Source organism: Dama dama, chromosome 7 (genome assembly GCF_033118175.1).
Source record: "Dama dama isolate Ldn47 chromosome 7, ASM3311817v1, whole genome shotgun sequence".
Lineage (NCBI taxonomy): Eukaryota > Metazoa > Chordata > Mammalia > Artiodactyla > Cervidae > Dama > Dama dama.
In genome coordinates, this window is record NC_083687.1 from 12880422 (window position 1) to 12897934 (window position 17513).

At 45.6% G+C, this 17513-nt stretch overlaps 1 long non-coding RNA gene across 5 annotated transcripts in view; it reads left to right on the forward strand.

Annotated features, from left to right (window-relative positions):
- Positions 1-12025, forward strand: part of LOC133059447 (uncharacterized) — a 50128-nt gene extending 38103 nt beyond the window's left edge. For 2 of the 5 annotated variants that reach the window (XR_009693558.1, XR_009693556.1), the window contains exons 4-6: positions 6920-7083; positions 7169-7338; positions 9758-12023. This is a non-coding gene — a long non-coding RNA (uncharacterized LOC133059447). Of the gene's footprint in view, positions 1-6919; positions 7084-7168; positions 7339-9757 lie in introns of all 5 variants that reach the window. The other 3 variants (XR_009693557.1, XR_009693560.1, XR_009693559.1) reach the window with 3 other exon arrangements.
- The last annotated feature ends 5488 nt before the right edge of the window (positions 12026-17513 follow it).

Genomic DNA, 17513 nt, shown 5'->3' on the forward strand with positions numbered 1-17513 from the left:
GACAGGTAATAGGAAAGTTTCCATCAGTGTCCTTCCTACTGGCAAGTCTCTGGATTCAGCTTGGTCATCGCCAGTAACTCAGATGTGTGTGAGGCCAGCTGAGGGTAAATGAACAGGTCCAGTCAAGTCAGACAGCTCTAAACTCTAGGCCTCTGCCCTGCTGACATGCCCCCTCTTCATGTTTGGAATAGAGGGCAATAATAGCATGTTTTTTCTTTTAGCTGTGCCAAGGGGCACATGAGATCTTAGTTCCCTGACCAGGGATTGAACCCCACACCCCTGGCAGTGAAAGCGTGTCCTAACCACTGGACTGCCCGGGAATTCCCAATGATAGCATTTAAACTTATCTTGTTGAAGTGACACTTGTGTTATTGTCTGTGGAGACAACTGGAATCTCAGCGCTGATTCCTTCAGGTGCCAATTCAGGGAGGGTTCTTAGAGAGGTTCATGTCACATGGAGATTTCTACCAAGGAGGGAAAAGATGGACAGATTGCATCCCCACTGTCAGAAACTCCTCCAGATGTCCCCAAGACACCAGCACGGTGATCTATTCCTCCTGCCTGTGTGCTTCTCTTGGAGCCATTTCTAGGGTGTGGTTTCTGTAACTTCGTAATGTGGTTTCAAGCAATGCGTGAGTTTCCTCCAGCTGCTCTGCTCCTTTCTCAAGATCCTCTTGGCTCTTTGGGGTCCTTTATGTTTCCACGCAAGTGTCAGGGTTGTTTGTTCAGCTTCTATGAAGAAACCCATTGGAATTTTGATGGGAATTGCATTGAATGTGCATACTGTTTTGGACAGAATCGACATTTTAGCATTACTAATTCTTTCCATTCATGAGCACAGAATATCTTTCCATTTATTTGTGTCCTCAGATTTCTTCATCAATGTCTTAAGGTTTTCAATGTGCAGCTCTTTCACATCTTGGGTTAAATTTATTCCTAGGTGGTTGGTTCTTTTGATGTTATTGTAAATGGGATTGTTTTCTGGATTTCTTTCTTGGATAGTTCATTGTTAGTGTGTAGAAACACTAACAAGTGATTTCTGTATACTGATTTTGTATCTGCAGGTTTACTGAGTTCATTTTTTCGTCCTAACAGGTTTTTTTTGGTGATTTGATATGGAAAGCTGGAATTAGAAATCCCACTGTTTCTACCACATCCGGGTCATCCACAGCACCCAAGACACAGTGACTACTAATACAGTCTTCCCCCAGTGCCCTTTTAAAATATGTGAAATCATATAAAAGTGAATTGCATCATCATTTTGGGTGAGAAGGATCTGGGTAGAGCTTGGCCTCTATAGCAAAGCTCGTTGTCTTCTCTCCTTTTATTGACACGATTGTTTTGAAAAGTAATTTATTTACCAGTAACTTCAAATGTACAGAAAATCTTCAGTGGCAGTACAAAGTGCTCACTTTTGCCACTGCACACAAAACACGTCAGTGTGTCTTACCCAAAACGAGGACCATCTTCCAGGGAACCAGCACAAGACCTTCACATAAGGAAATTATTATAGTTTCCACATTATGATCCAATCCTCAGGCCCGCTTCAACTTTCAACAGCTGCCCCAGCTCTCAGGAAATGTCTCTTTGCATTCTCATCCTGTTTGTTCTTCTGGAACCATGACTGATACTTTTCCCTCATTTTCCTTCATCACAACCTTGATGGATTGAACGTGCACAAAATAAGTAAGATCTGAGTGGCCTTTTCTATACTGTAACATGTATTAGTACTCCATTTTTTATTGTGACTAAATGTACTAACATTTACCATTTAAACAATTTTAAGAACACACTTCCATGGCATTAACCACATTCACACTGTTGTACAAATTTCCTTACCATCCATGTTCAGATCTTTTCCATTTTCACCAATGAAACTCTGTAGTCACTGGATACTAATTCCCCTCAGCCCCTGGCAACTGCATTCTACTTTCTGTCTTTGAATTTGACTTGTCTGGATACCTTGTTTAAGTGGAATCATACCATTTTTGTCCTTTTGTGACAGGGCTATTTCACTTACCATAATGGATCAAAATTCATATATGTTGTAGCATGTGTCAGAATTTCCTTAGTTTTTAAGGCTGAATTTTCAGTGCTTTTTGTGTATACCACATTTAGTTTACCCATTTATTGATTGATGGACACTGGGATCACTTCCACCTTTTGCTGTTGTGATTAATATTGCTATGAAGATGGGCGTACCTGTATCTGTTCCCTACTTTCAATCCTTTGGGTATATACCCTCATGTGGAGTTGATGGATCATATGTTAATTCTATGTTGAAGTTTTTGAGGAACTGCCATACTGTTTTCAACTGAGGTGATGTCATTTCACTTGATTCTTTTTATGGTAGAATAATATGGCTCAGCTATCATATTGTTTATCCATTTACCCATTGGTGGACGTTAGCGTTGTTTATCTCTTTTGGCTGTTGTGAACAATGCTGCTTTCAATAGATGTATACATCTGTTTTCAATTCTTTGGGTTCTATATCCAGGGGTGGAGTTGTTGAGCCATATGGCAATTGCATATTCATAGAGTAAACACAGGTTGCATCATTTTCTATTTCCACAATAAGGTTTAAAAGTTCCCGTGTCTCTGCATTGTTGCCAACATATGTTATTTTTAATTTTCTTGATTATACTCATTTTAAAGTGGGTGAAGGAGTTATTGCATTGTGATTGTAAGTTGCATTTCCATCATATCTTTTCATCTGCTTGTTGACCATTTGCATGTCTTATATGGAGAAGAGTCTATTTAAGTCCTTTGTCCATCTTTAAAACTGGGTTGTCTTTGTTGATGAGTTCTGAAAGTCCTTGATACACACTGGATAAAGGCTCATCAGATACATAATGTGGAGTTATTTTCCTCCATTCTGTGAGCTGTCATTCCACTTTCTAAATTGCATTTTTTGATGCAAAAGAGGTTTTTGATTTTGAGGAAATCTGACTGTTTTCCTTTGGTTGCTGGTGCTTTGCTGTCAGATTGAAGAAACCATTGCTAAATCCAAGATTCTGAAGATTTACCCCCATGTCTCATTGGAGACTTTACACAGTTGTCCTTCAGCATCCATGAGGGTTTGGCTCCAGGACACCCTGCAGATACCAAAATCTATGGATGCTCAAATATCTTATATAAAATAATTGAGTTTTGCAAATAACCTAGGCACATCTTCCTGTATACCTTGAATCATTCCTAGATTATGTTTAAGAACTAATGCAATATAAATGCTATATAAATGTTGTAAAACAAGTAAATGCTATTTAAATAGTTGCCCGCATGTGGTAAATTTTTTTTCCTTTTGAAACTTTTTGAATTTTTTAAAAATATTTTTTTGCTCTGAGAGCAGATTCTGAGTAAGCAGAGTTAGTCTTGCTAAAGGGGCAGAACTGAGTCTAATCAAGCTCTGCATCCAGCTGCCAATCAACAAAAATATAGAAAATGGAGGCATCTATTGAGCTGTACCATAGGACACAATCGACAAAATCAGGACTATGGGAAACTCTACAGATCAAATTCCCAGAGGGTTTTCTAACAGATAACCCATAAGGAAAAGAAAAAAAGAGAGGGAACCTATAAACTAAAGGAGACTTAAAAAACTTCTTTCAAGGCTAAGCTGCAGTATCCTAAGAATGCACCCAATTAGGGATGGGTGATAAACTATTAAAAATACACCCACAAGGAGGTGACTACTATAGAAGTCAGGAGCCTGGTTACTCTCAGGGAAAAGGATAAGTTGGGACTGAAGCACATGAAAGGATTGCTGGGGTGTCTTGAAAGCTTCTATTTCTTGACCTGGGGAGTCTATGAGGGAGTCCATCTTATAAAAATAAAATAACAACAATAATAATATAATAATAAACTATACATTTATTTTATGTGGCTTTTTATCTGTTTTATTTTACAATAGAAAGCTTTTAAATATTCTTTTGCAAAACAAAGAATAAATGTATGAAGTAAATCTAAAAAGTAAATATTTTTGCTCTGGCATTAATTGAATCCATTGATGTGGAACCTGTGGATACAAGAGACTAAGTGAAATTTTACTTTTTACATTTAAGACTTTTGTGTGTTTTGAGATACTTTTTGCGTGTGGTATGAGGTGAGAGTCCAGTTTCATTCCTCTGCATGTGGATATCCAATCACTTAGCACCATTTATGGAAAACACCATTTCCCCCATTTTCTTTCTTTCTTTTTTTTGGCTGTGTGGCATGCAGGATCTTAGTTCCCTGACCAGGGATCAAACTCATGCCCCCGCAGTGGAAGTGCAGACTTTTCACCACTGGACAGCCAGGGAAGTCCCCCACTTCCCCCCACCTTTATTGCCGTTACTGTGGTCTGACATCCATTCATCGTAGACAAATGGGTTTATCTCTGGGACCTCTATTCCGTTCCGTTCATCTATATGTATATCTTCGTGCCAGTATCACCGTGTCTTATTCAGTATTCCTGTGTGCTAACACTGGAGGTTGGTAAGTGTGAACCTCCAACATGGATTTTCTTTTTAAAAAATGGTCTAGCTCTCTTTAGGTTCTCTTGAAATTCCACATTTCAGGTGTTGTATTCTGCTCTCCTTCACATGGAGGTACCCCAGTTTGCATTATCTCCTGAAGACATCCTGATTGCTGTAAGGTTCAGACATGAGTAGAGGTCCTGTGTGTAATAGCATCCCTGTTTTTGTTTGATACAGCTTTTCAAAGCAGTTGTATGATTACTGGACGCATGAAGGGTGGCTCTCAAGGTGTGAGACCTGTTTGGCTTTGGAAGATACTGCCACCCTGTGTCTCAAGAGGCCAGATGCGTGTCCCATCCGCAGTGAAGGAGGGCTGCCGTTCTGCCTCCTCCAGTTATCCATGTTGTCATTTTGGGAGGAGGTTAGCAGCCCTAATAGGGGTGGGCTGTCTTGTTCTTAAGATTGTTGTGTCTTTTTTTGCTGTGCTGGGTCTTCGTGGCTACGTTGGCTTTTCTCTGTTTGCAGAAAGCAGGGGCTACTCTCTAGCTGTGGTGTGCGGGCTTCTCATTGCAGTGGCTTCTCCCGTTGTGGAGCACAGGCTCAGTAGTTGCAGGACACAGACTTAGTTGCTCTATAGCCTGTGGGATCGTCCCAGACCAGAGCTTGAACCCGTATCCCCTGCATTGGCTGGCAGATTCTTTACCTCTGAGCCACCAGGGAAGCCCCTGTCTTGTTGTTTTAATTTGTCATTCTCTAATGGTATATACGATGCTTATCATATTTTGTCCACCTATTATATGTATATCTTCTTTGGCCAGGTGTTTGTTCAAATCTTTACTCATTTGTAATGAAGGTGTTTGCTTTATAGTTGTACAAATTCTTTATCAGATATGCATTTTGCAAAATTTTTTTCTCCCAATTTATGACTTGTCTTTCGGTTTTCTGAATATTTTATAAAGTTTTAAATTTTTAAAGTCCATATTCAAAATTGTATTTCTTTTGTGAATAGGCTGTTGAGGTTTTGCATTAAAATTCACCAAGCCCAAGTTAATGTAGTTTTCCTTCTATGTTTTCATCTAACAGTTTTTATCCTTTTGCATTTAAATGTGTCTGTAAACAATTTCTCGGAGAAGGCAATGGCACCCCACTCCAGTACTCTTGCCTGGAAAATGCCATGGATGGAGGAGCCTGGTAGGCTGCAGTCCATGGGGTCGCTAAGAGTCGGACACAACTGAGCGACTTCACTTTCATTTTTCACTTTCATGCATTGGAGAAGGCAATGGCACCCCACTCCAGTACTCTTGCCTGGAAAATGCCATGGATGGAGGAGCCTGGTAGGCTGCAGTCCATGGGGTCGCTAAGAGTCGGACACAACTGAGCGACTTCACTTTCATTTTTCACTTTCATGCATTGGAGAAGGAAATGGCAACCCACTCCAGTATTCTTGCCTGGAGAATCCCAGGGACGGGGGAGCCTGGTGGGCTGCCGTCTATGGGGTCGCACAGAGTCAGACACGACTGAAGTGACTTAGCAGTAGCAGCAGTAAACAATTTCTGGTGAGTTTTGGTGTGAATTGTAAAGTTTGTGTCTACCGTCTTTTAATTGCATGTGGTTTCCAATTAATTATTCTATAGCTATTTTTTGGAGAAGTCGTGGGTTATTTGGCTCCATTTCCGTTTGAATTTCCAAATTTAACGAAAATTTTCTGCAGCCTTGCCAACTGGGAGCATGGACTCCACTTAACTGAGAGGTTGCAGCCTGTACTTCCCAACCAGCCTCTCTGACCCTTGAGATGCATTTGTGTTTCCTTCCAACCTGTCACAGCCCAGGGTCTGAGTGTCCTGCCTCCTGTCTCCTCCACAGCCCATTGCCTTTCAACAATGTTGAGGGAGACCTGAAGGCCTAGAAATCTCCTCACCCTCTGTGTCTGGGAAATGGCTTCCTGTGAAGACCCTTCCCCACAAAGACTCTGCTGGAACTCAGGATATCACCTTCCTTTTTTTCTTTTTCTTTTTTTTTGCACACCCCACCCTCACCCCACACAGCATATGGGGTCTTAGTTCCCCGCCCAGGGATTGAACCCAAGTGAGAGTGAGAAGTCCCAACCATAGGATCGCCAGGAGTGGATCCTGGCCACGGTGGCGTTTCCTGACCGGGCCACACAGTCCCAGTCCCGCCCTGGGCTTATCAGCCCAGAGCTGATGCGCTCCTTCCCAGGATCAGTCAGAAAAAGGGCCTGATCCCTGTGTTCCCCTCCTCCCAGCAGGAACTGCAGCCACTGCCCTCCCCTTGGCAGAAGGCCCCCTCAGGGCATCTCCTGAGTTGGGCCTCTGATCCTCAGTCAGGCTACCTTTCATGCCAGCCCCACACCCGGGCCTTTGTACTTGTGTTTACAACTCTCCATGGAGAAATCTCCCTTGCCCCAGCTATCCAAATGTTTGCAGACTCTGTCTCTCTTCTTCCAGCGTTTCAGTCTCAGAGTTACCTGTCACCAGTCACAGTCCCTGAAGAGCCCAGAGATTTCTCCTGGAAGGAAAGACTCTAGAGAAATCACAGGGATAAATGCAGAGTGCAGCCAAGCCTTGCCTGTGCTGATGCCCAAGAAGGTGAAGACAGTGAATGATTTCTGGTGAGAATTTTAAAGTCCCCCAAGTAATAGATCATCTGGGCGCATACTGTGTCTTCCAGCTCATTCTAAATGCATGTCATTCCAGAATTTTAATGGGGGAATTTCTTAATCTCCTAAATATGCCGAGTGACGCATATGTTTAAAAAACGTTATCGCGGTACCTCCGAGGATTTCCACACAGTAAGGACGCCGTTTGTTCAGACGCAGTCCGAGAGCTTGCCGACAGAAGCCTTGGCCACGACCATCCTCCCACAGGTGAGCTTCGCCAGGCGCCTCCTGCACGCGGCCCCAACCCCATCGCAGAATCCTAGATTGGCCGAGGGCCTGGCAGGCAGCTGGCTAGAGATGCAGACAAGAGAAAACGGCCCAACAGCCAGGGGCCACCCTGGAGCGTGGCCTCAGAAGCCCGGTCCAGCCAACAGCATCTCCACGCCAGGAGCTGCACACCACGCCTGGAACTCTGCTGGGTGGGGATGTGCCAGGAAACCGTGAGTTAGAAGGAGAGGTGATGGCGGGCGTAACCAGAGAAGCTTTGCGCTGAAAAGCTTCTGTTCCCACCCCTGCCACCGGCTTGGTGTTTGGTCTCCAGCAGGCCCGTCCCACCTTGGCCTGGGTTTTCTCACCGGTGGAGAAGTGAATTGGATGCCAGCTTATTGAGTTTCCTCTGAGGTGCCTCTTCCAGCCCCATGGGCACCCCACTCCCACTTAGGCACCTAGGCGTTTGGGGTCCTCAGCTGATGCAGGTTTAGTAGATTTCCATCGGTCGTTTCCTAATAGGAGGGAAAGGTGGGAAGGAGGGTGTGGTTTGTTGCAGAGACAGATCTCCCTGCACCTGGGAAGGCAGGACACTCCTTTCCCCTTTCGCTTCTCTGATAGCCCACCACTGTCATCAGCAGATGACTGAACGTGGCTTCTTCCCAATCATGGTGCAAAATGCAGAATTTGTTGCAAAGAAATTGACTTTAATGAGAGGGTTGATCATAGGAGAGAATAATTAGACAGTATACACATGCCAGGTTGATTTTAAATCAAAGTTTTTAGGTCAAGTTATCTTAGTTACTCCATTAACTGTTTTCAGTTAGCAATTTCAATAATTGTATTAGCACAATGCCTGGCAGTGTTAATTGCTTTTTGCATCCTGTTCATTGTGACCTCAGAGTCAGTGCCTGGGCTGGTGTTAGTGTGTGAGTGTGTGTGTCTGTGTATGTGAGAGAGAGAATATGAGTATGCGTGTGTGTGCACACACACTGAGGGGGCCTTCCTCCTGATTTTTTCTACAGTAGTACCTTGTGTTTATTTACTATGTATAATAATTTGTATCTCCTAATCCCAAACTCCTCATTTATCCCTCCCTCCTTTCCCCTTTGCTCACCTTAAGTTTGTTATCTATGTCCATGAGTTTCTTTTTATGTAAATAAGTTTGTTGTGTCATATTTTGGATTCTATATGTAAGTCATACCATATGGTGTTTGTCTTTCTCTGACTTACTTCAGATGCATGGCCTAATGCTGCAAATGGCATTATTTTGTTCTTTTTCATGGCTGAGTAATATTCCATATTATTTATATACCATATCTTCTTTATCCATTCATCTGTCCATGGACATTTAGGCTGCTTCCATGTCTTGGCTATTGTAACTAGTGCTGGTATGAACATTGGGGTACACGTATCTTTTTGAATTAGAGTTTTCTCTGGATACATGCCCAGGAGTATCATTGCCGGATCCCATGGCAACTCTATTTTTAGTTTTTGGGGGAACCTCCACAAAAACTCCATAGAGAACCTCCATAGGGACTGATTGATTTAAAGCCAGCTCATGTGATTTCAGGGGATGCTGATTGATTTAAAGCTGACTCACTGACTTAAAGTAGTGGGGTGGGCTAGGGAGGGGCAAGTGACCTGGGAGACTTTGAGGGAGAAATGCCTCCCTCTGCAGGTCACTTCATTGTGCTTGGAGGGAGAGGAGGAAGAAATCAGGCTGCAGGTCCCCCAGGGCGGGGGAGGGAAGGAGCGGGAGGGGCTGAGAGCGGGCCTTAGAGCAGATGGCCACTGGAGGGCGCCAGAGCCCCGGCAGAGCCCACCTGCAGCTCTCCCGGGGGACCTCCCGGCTGGGAAAGGAGCTGGAGCCGGGGCTGGTGGAATCCCAGGGACGCGCCCAGAGCGGAGGGGTTGGTCACCGGGAGCTTCTACCCAGGCCCAAATTTCCTCGCCTCACAGAGGGCACAGAGGTCTACCTTCAGCACCCGATGGGGACACTTCCAACTTGGTCGGGTTGCCCAGTGGTTGGACAGCCTGAGAGGACGTCTGGGATCTTGACTGCCCTTTGTTTCCCCGGAGGCGGGGCTCGGCCCAGAAATACTGGGCCTGACTCTTGGACTTGCAGTTTCTAAGCTACAGGCCTGCATGCGTGTTGGCATCTGGAAACCGGGGCTGTGGCCGTGAACATGGAGCAGGCCACAGCGGTAGTATTCTGGTGGGCAGGCTGTGCCCTTTCTCTCAAGAGTTCTCCCCAAACTTTCTTCTTCCCTTCCTATCTGAGCCTCTTCCCCACCCCACCCCCCTTTCTAGGGGGTTCTGACCTAAAGCCAGGTCATGTGACTTAAGGGTGTATGACTGGTTTAAAGCCAGATCATGTGACTTATGTATGACTTTGTTTTCTTCCTATTTTTAAAAGAAATTGGGCCATTTTCGTGGGCCCCTGAAAGTGTGGAGGCCCCCGCACTGGGCCTGCGATGAGGCAACCCAGCGTTTCCGTCTGTGTGGTGCTTCTCCCCAGAGCTCTTCATCACTTCCCCGCCCCCGGCTGTGTGCAGTGGAAGGTGCTCAGGGCTCATCAGGTCCAGCCTGACAGGCAAGAAAATTGAAGCAGAGGAGAGAAACGACTTGTCTGAGGCCACCCCTTGACCACGACAAGGACTAAGCCAACCTCTGACCGCCAGGTCCCAAAACAACACAAAAGGGAGAACTAGTTTTCAGGTTTGGAAAAAAAAGATATGCATCACGCGTTCCTTCATTTATTCCAGCTCCAGCCACGTGCCAGGCAGCATGCTGCTGCTTGGGACCCGCTGCAGAGTGAAGCAGGCAGGAGGGACCCCGGTGACCAGTGACTGTCTCCTGACGGTCCTGACCAAGACACAGTGGAAAAGTGCACTGTGCTACAGACACAGAAAGCGGAGCAACAAAACCCAGCCTGGGAGGAAGAAGAGGCTTCCGTTATTTATTTGAAGACCTAAGAAAGAAGAAGAAATGTCTGAATTATCCCAAAAATTATTTAAGGGAAAAAAAGGAACAGAAGTGACAGTTGGCCCTTGTGGTACTACAAAACCACATAATCAAGATCTGATGGTACTAACCAAAGATTGACAAGTATCACTGGAAAAGAAGAGGGAGCCATATGTGTGTGTGTGTGACATTAATTTAGTGGGAAAGGATAGCTAATTTGAGGTATGATAAAACCACAACTGGCTCTCTACCTGGAAAAATCTGTATTTGGACCCTCACCTCCCACCCGTCACAAAGATCAGTTCCAGATGGATTAAGGCCTAATGAATTGAACAATAAATAGAAACCCTGACAGAAGTGGAAATAGAAAACCATTTGCGCTGAACAAGGGTAGCAGAGACTCAACCATGACAGGAAACTCAGAGACTGTAATAAAAAGTGAAGCACATACCTGACTGCATTAATTTTTATATGTGTGTCAAAAGATACCATAAACAAAAGAGGATGGATTTGGGGGAATTCCAAAATTCCCCATTGCAATGCAGATACAGATAAAATGCCTGCAGGCTTCCCTGGGTGGCTTAGTGGTAAAGAGTCTGCCTGCCAACCCAGGGAGACATGGGTTTGATCCCTGATTCCTGGGAAAATCCTGCATGCCTCGGGGCAACTAAGCCCGTGTGCCACAACTGCTGAGCTTGGGCTCTAGAGCCAGGGGGTCCGCAACTACTGAGCGCACGAGTCACAACTACTGAAACCTGCACTCCCAGAGCCCGTACTCTGCAACAAGAGAAGCCACTGCAACGAGAAGCCCGTGTGCCGCAACTGGAGAGAAGACCCGGCACAGCCAAATAAATAAATAATCTGAAAAAAATAAAATGCCTGTGACAGGTCAAGAGCATCTCTAAATTGATTTTTTTTTTTTTAAGACAAATAACCTTCCCAGCAGTTGAGAGTGCAGCAGGACTTATCAGCCTCAGCACTGTAGACACTTTGGGTCTGACAGCCCCTTGCTGTGGGCGCTTTGTAAGATACGTAGCAGCATCCCTGGTGCCTACCCACTAGATGCCAGCCTCACCCCTCCCCAACTCACAAGTTGTGATAACCAAAAATGTCTGCAGACATTGCCACATGTCCCTGGGGAGGGAGAGGAAAACCGCTCAGTTGAGAAGCTCTGCAGTAGAGCAGATCCACTAATAAACATGTGGCAGGATGCCTCAGTAGTCAGGGACAGGCAGAGAGCAGAATGAGGTGTCATTTTAATGATAACACCTACACCTAGCATGAATGCAAGGAAAAGGATGGGTGGAGGATAGCAACAGGACTTCAGAGTCTCCAAGGGAGATCAGTCTGATAATGCAGAAGGGAGACACAAAAAGCTGTATGGTGGGGGCTTCTCTGATGGTCCAGTGGTTAAGAATCTGCCTTGCAATGCAAGGGACACAGGTTTGATCCCTGGTCTGGGAAGATTGCACATGCCTTGGAGCCACTGAGCCCATGCCCCACAACTACTGAGCCAATGCTCTTGAGCCCAAGATCATCGCCCTGGAGTGCGTGCTCTGCAACAAAAGAAGCCATTGCAATAGAAAGTGTGTGCACTGCAACCAAGAGTAGCCCCCGCCCACCACAACTAGAGAAAGCCTGTGTGTGGCAATGAAGACCCACCACAGCCCAAAAATAAAAGAATTACTTTTTTAAAAGCTGTATGGTGTAAAACTCAGAGACTGTGTGCCGGTGTTATGCGGGTGTCAAGGGCAGGCCTGCGCAGCCAGTCAGGACTTCCAGGAACTCTAGGGACCAACTGCCAATTGCACTTTGAATGTGGTTCCCTATTCTGTGACATTTGAGACCAACAGCCCCCAAATTCAAAACTAGATACCTGAGTCAGAGGGGTCTGTTTTCCTGTGTTTGGCTGGAGGGTGGGGACGAATTCCACTTCTTTCTGGCTGTTCTGCCTCCATGAAAACACAAAAACTATGCTGAGAGGGAAACCCCTGAATTTTGCAGACATTATCAACCACAGATGTGGTCCTCCCAGGTCCAGAGAGATGGGCAGGAATTTCCCTTGCTGTCTCTGAAGGACCTAAGGTCACACACAACCCCCAGTAGAACCTGAAACTTTGAAGCCTGTCATCTTCCTGGAATGTAATTTGGTTTTTCTTTCATTTCCACATGCTGACTCCTACCCTCACCTTTTATTCTCTTGCAGTCAGCACCTCCAGTCCAGTGATCAGTAAAAGGGACTTTTTTAGTATACAAATAATAAGGGCTGGAGAGGGCGTGGAAAAAGGGGAACCCTGCCACACAGTTGGTGAGAATGAAATTGGTGAAGCCACTATGGAAAACAGTATGGAGGGTCCTCAGAAAACTAAAACTAGAACTGCCATATAATCCAGCAATCCCACTCCTGGGCACATACCCAAACAAAACTATAATTCAAAAAGATACGTGCACCCCTATGTTCACAGTAGTATTATTTACAATAGCCAAGACATGGAAGCAACAGTTAAATATATATATATAAACTGAATATTAAATGTTCCCCAGCTCTTAAAAAGTATGAAATAATACCATTTGCAGCAACATGGATGAGCCTTGAGATTATCACACTAAGTGAAGTGAGAAAGACAAATACCATATGATATCACGTGCATGTGGAATCTAAAATACGACACAAATGAACCTACCTGCCAAACAGAAAGAGTCACAGACATAGAGAGCAGACTTGTGGTTGCCGAGAGGGAGGGGATTTTGAGGAGGGAAGGATTAGGAGGTTGAGATTAGCAGTAGATGCAAACTGTTATATAGGATGGATAAACAGCAAAGTCCTACTGCACAGCACTGATAATTGTATTCAATATCCTGAGATAAGCTATAATGGAAAAGAATATGAAAAAGAACATACATATGTATAACCGAGTCACTTTGTATACAGCAGACATTAAACACGACATTGTAAATCAACTACAACAAAAAGAATTTTAAAGGGACCTTGTGTTCCTCACGGATTCAAAGAATATTAGGTGAAAAGGTTTTTCCTACAGGACTTGTGCCCCAGGCACGGCCCAGGTTCCAAGCACGGGGTCAGCCACCGGAATCCGCATCAAGCCCTGCGGTGGGGCGGGGGCGGAGGGCGGGCGGCTCTGTGCGCGGCCGCGTGGTTCCGCCATCAGGCTCTCGTCTGCCCTGCACGTGGAGGTGAGGGGGCCGCCGGTTGTCCCTCATGAAGCTCCAAGGGCTGCGGCTGCTGGGCCCTAGAGAGCACTCCTAGGCCCTCCTTCCCCAAACCCCGAACTTGACCCCCAAACTGGAAAGTCTGATGGGGTGGAATCTCAAATAGTGCCGGGTGCTGTGCGCTGGGGTTCCGGCTGAGCAGGTGCAGGGGGTGCTCTGGTAATTGGTATCCTCCTGGGAAACGAAAGAGCGGCATCCGGCTTCCACTCCCACAGGGTCGGCTTGGGGGAAGGCAGGGGGCTGGCCCCTGTGGGAGCGGAGTCCCAGAGTGCCCGAGGGCTCACTGGCTGGGAGGCGTAGGTCTTGCGCGCACCCCTTTCGCGGATGGACAGCACTCCTAGGGGGGCAGAGCCAAGGAACCCCTGGTTCTGATCTCGCAGCAGTAACAGACCAACTTCATGTTCATCTGCAGATGGGGGGCGGGGGGTGGCCTCCTGTGCTGTCCACCTAGACTAGGTGCTTCTCCCCTTAAGGGTGAGTGGCCTTTACACCTCCGACCCCGCCACGGCCTGCCCTTTGGCCCAAATGCCACCGTTAGAGACGCTGGGATGCTCTTCTGACCTAGACCCGGGTACTTAGTGGATCCCGACTGCTGCCTTTCACAGGCCCCTGGCTGCTCCAGGGGTGGTGCCCACCTGCCCACCACCCGAGTGTACCTGCCTCAGCTCCCTCTCTCTTGAGAGGAAGCCGAGGGAGAGTGTAACCACTAAAGCAAGCCAATACACGTGGAAGAAGAGGAGGCAAGAAGCCTTAATAACCGGCCAAAAAGCCAAAGGTGGGACTCCCGTGGCAGTCCAGTGGTTAAGATTCCGAACTTCAATGCAAGGGGTGCAGGTTTGATCCTTGTTTGGGGAACTAAGATCCCACATACCTTGAAGCCAAATAAATAAATTTTTTTAAAAAGAAAATCCTTTTTTAAAAAAAGCCAAAGGTGTAGACGCTATTGGCTTAGCATTGATAAATCATAAGCGCCTAGAAACCAGGAAGAACAAGATGAGAGACCCAGTAGAAGAATGAGCAAAGGACATGCATAGACTATCCACATTAAAACAAAATGCCAAATAGCTTCTGAGCATAGAAGATGCCCAGACTCTCCCACTGTAAAAGATGTGCAAATTAACATTGTTCTGAGATAATCATTTTTAACCTGCTAATTTGGAAAAAATTAAAAAGTTTCATAACAATCTGCTGGAGAGGCTGAGGGGAACAGAGAACCGAGGACATGTAAAGTGGTGTAGCCCCGCAGAAGGTAGGATGGCAGGATTAGCAAAGTTGCAAATGTGTACCCTTCACCTAGCAATCCCAGCGTTGGAAGTGTATTCAACAGATACTTAGTCATGTCTGACTTTTTTTTCACCCCACGGACTATAGCCTGCCAGGCTCCTCTGTCCGCGGGATTTCCCAGGCAAGCACACTGGAGTGGGTTGCCGTTTCCTTCTCCAGGCGATCTTCCTGACCCAGGGATCAAACCCGCACCTCCTGCATCGGCAGGCAGATTCTTTACCCCTGAGCCACCGTTCAACAAATAGACCTGCCTATATACAAAAGGTACATGGTTATTTATTTCAGCATGGCTTACAGTACCGAGTGATTAGAAACAACTTAGCATCCATTAAGAGAGGGCTGATGAAATAAATGATGCTGCATCCGTTTAACAGAATCCTGTGCGTCGTCTGATAGGCTCTCTGTGGACCATGGCCAGCTCTCACAGAGGCAGTACAGCAGAGTGGTTAAGTCCCTGGACTCTGAGGGATAACCTGCTGGCTTGGAAACCCAACTATATCACTTACTGGCTATGTGCCCATGAACAACTTAGTTACCTTCTGTACTGCCTCTCTCTACAAAATACTGCCTTAGTTTCATTAATAATAAAAGTATAGTGTGTCCCTTATATATGAACTTTTAAAGATGCAAATGTGCATCTGGTTCCAGCAAGGAACTTGTGCCATCAGTGTCAGATGTGAGCAAAATTACAGCTTGCCGTCCATCTCTTATGGCTGACGATCCTTCAGCTCCAACATCTACCATGTTCGCTCCTCCCTCCAGTCAGTAACTCTTGCTGCCTAGTCCCTCGATGACAGTCCCTGTATGCTAGCTGTTGTACTGTACCACTGGACTTTTTAAAATATTTATTTATTTATTTGGCTGTACTGGGTCTTAGAAGGAAGTGGCAACCCACTCCAGTGTTCTTGCCTGGAGAATCCCAGGGACAGTGGAGCCTGGTGGGCTGCCGTCTATGGGATCACACAGAGTCGGACACGACTGAAGCCCCTTAGCAGCAGTAGCAGCTAGGTCTTAGTTGAAGCACACAGGATCTTTTTTTTTTTTTCCACACAGGATCTTTAATTACAGCATATGAGATCTTTTTAGTTGGCGGCATGTGGGATCTAGCTGTTCCCTGACCAGGGATTGAACCTTCCCCATCAGGGAAGTCCCCATACTTTTCAAAGTACTGTTTTGTCAGATTTTAAATGTTTTATTTTTGTGTTTGTTTTTATGCATTATTTGTGTGAAAAATGTTATAAACCTATTACAGTGCTATATAACCAATCATATGGCAGAAAGCAAAAAAGAACTTAAGAGCCTCTTAATGAAAGTGAACGAGTTGGCTTAAAACTCAACATTCAAAAAACTAAGATCATGGCATGCAGTCGCATCACTTCATGGCAAATAGATGGGGAAACAATGGAAACAGTGAGAGACTTTATTTTGGGGGGCTCCAAAATCACTGCAGATGGTGACTGCAGCCATGAAATTAAAAGACATTTGCTCCTTGGAAGAAAAGCTATGACCAACCTAAACAGCATATTAAAAAGCAGAGACATTACTTTGCTGACAAAGGTCCGTCTAGTCAAAGCTATGATTTTTCCATTAGTCATGTATGGATGTGAGAGTTGGACTATAAAGAAAGCTAAGTGCCAAAGAATTGATTCTTTTGAACTGTGGTGTTGGAGAAGACTCTTGAGAATACCTTGGGATGCAAGGAGATCCAACTGGTCAGTCCTAAAGGAAAAGTGAAAGTCGCTCGGTTGTGTCCAACTCTTTGCGATCCCGTGGACTATCCAGTCCCTGGAATTCTCCAGGCCAGAATACTGGAGTGGGTAGACTTTCTCTTCTCCGGGGGCTCTTCCCAACCCAGGGATTGAACCCAGGTCTCCTGCGTTGCAGGCGGATTCTTTACCAGCTGAACCACAAGGGAAGCATCCCTGAATATTCATTAGAAGAGCTGATGCTGAAGCGGAAGCGTCAATACTTTGGCCAGCTGATGCAAAGAGCTGACTCATTGGAAAGACCCTGACGCAATAAATGACTGAAGGCAGCAGGAGAAGGGGACAGCAGAGGATGAGATGGTTGGATGGCATCACCGACTCAATGGACATGAGTTTGAGCAAGCTCATGGAATTGGTGATAGACAGGGAAGCCTGGTGTGCTGCAGTCCATGGGGTCACAAAGAATCTGACACAACTGAGCGACTGAACTGAACTGATAGCCAGTCATGTTAGTTGAGTACCTAGGCTAACTTTGTTGGACTACGAACAAATTGGACTTAGGAACACACTCTCCAAATGGAACTCGTTTGGATGTAGGGGACTTACCATGGAGCTAATAATAATAATACCTATCTCCTAATGTTCTTATGAAGAGTAAATAAGTTAACATTTGTAAGACAAGTAGTACCTGACCACCATGCTATCAAGGTACAGAACAGTGTCTGTTAATTAAGTGAAGTCGCTCAGTCATGTCCGATTCTTCGCAGCCCCATGGACTGCAGTCTGCCAGGCTCCTCCATCCATGGGATTGCCCAGGCAAGAATACTGGAGTGGGTTGCCATTTCCTTCTCCAGGGGATCTTCTTGACCCAGGGATGAAACCCAGGTCTCTTGCAGTGCAGGCAGACTCTTTACCATCTAAGCCACCAGGGAATTACATGCTACCTTTTGTGTGTGAATATATATTGTTGTTGTTCAGTCGCTCAGT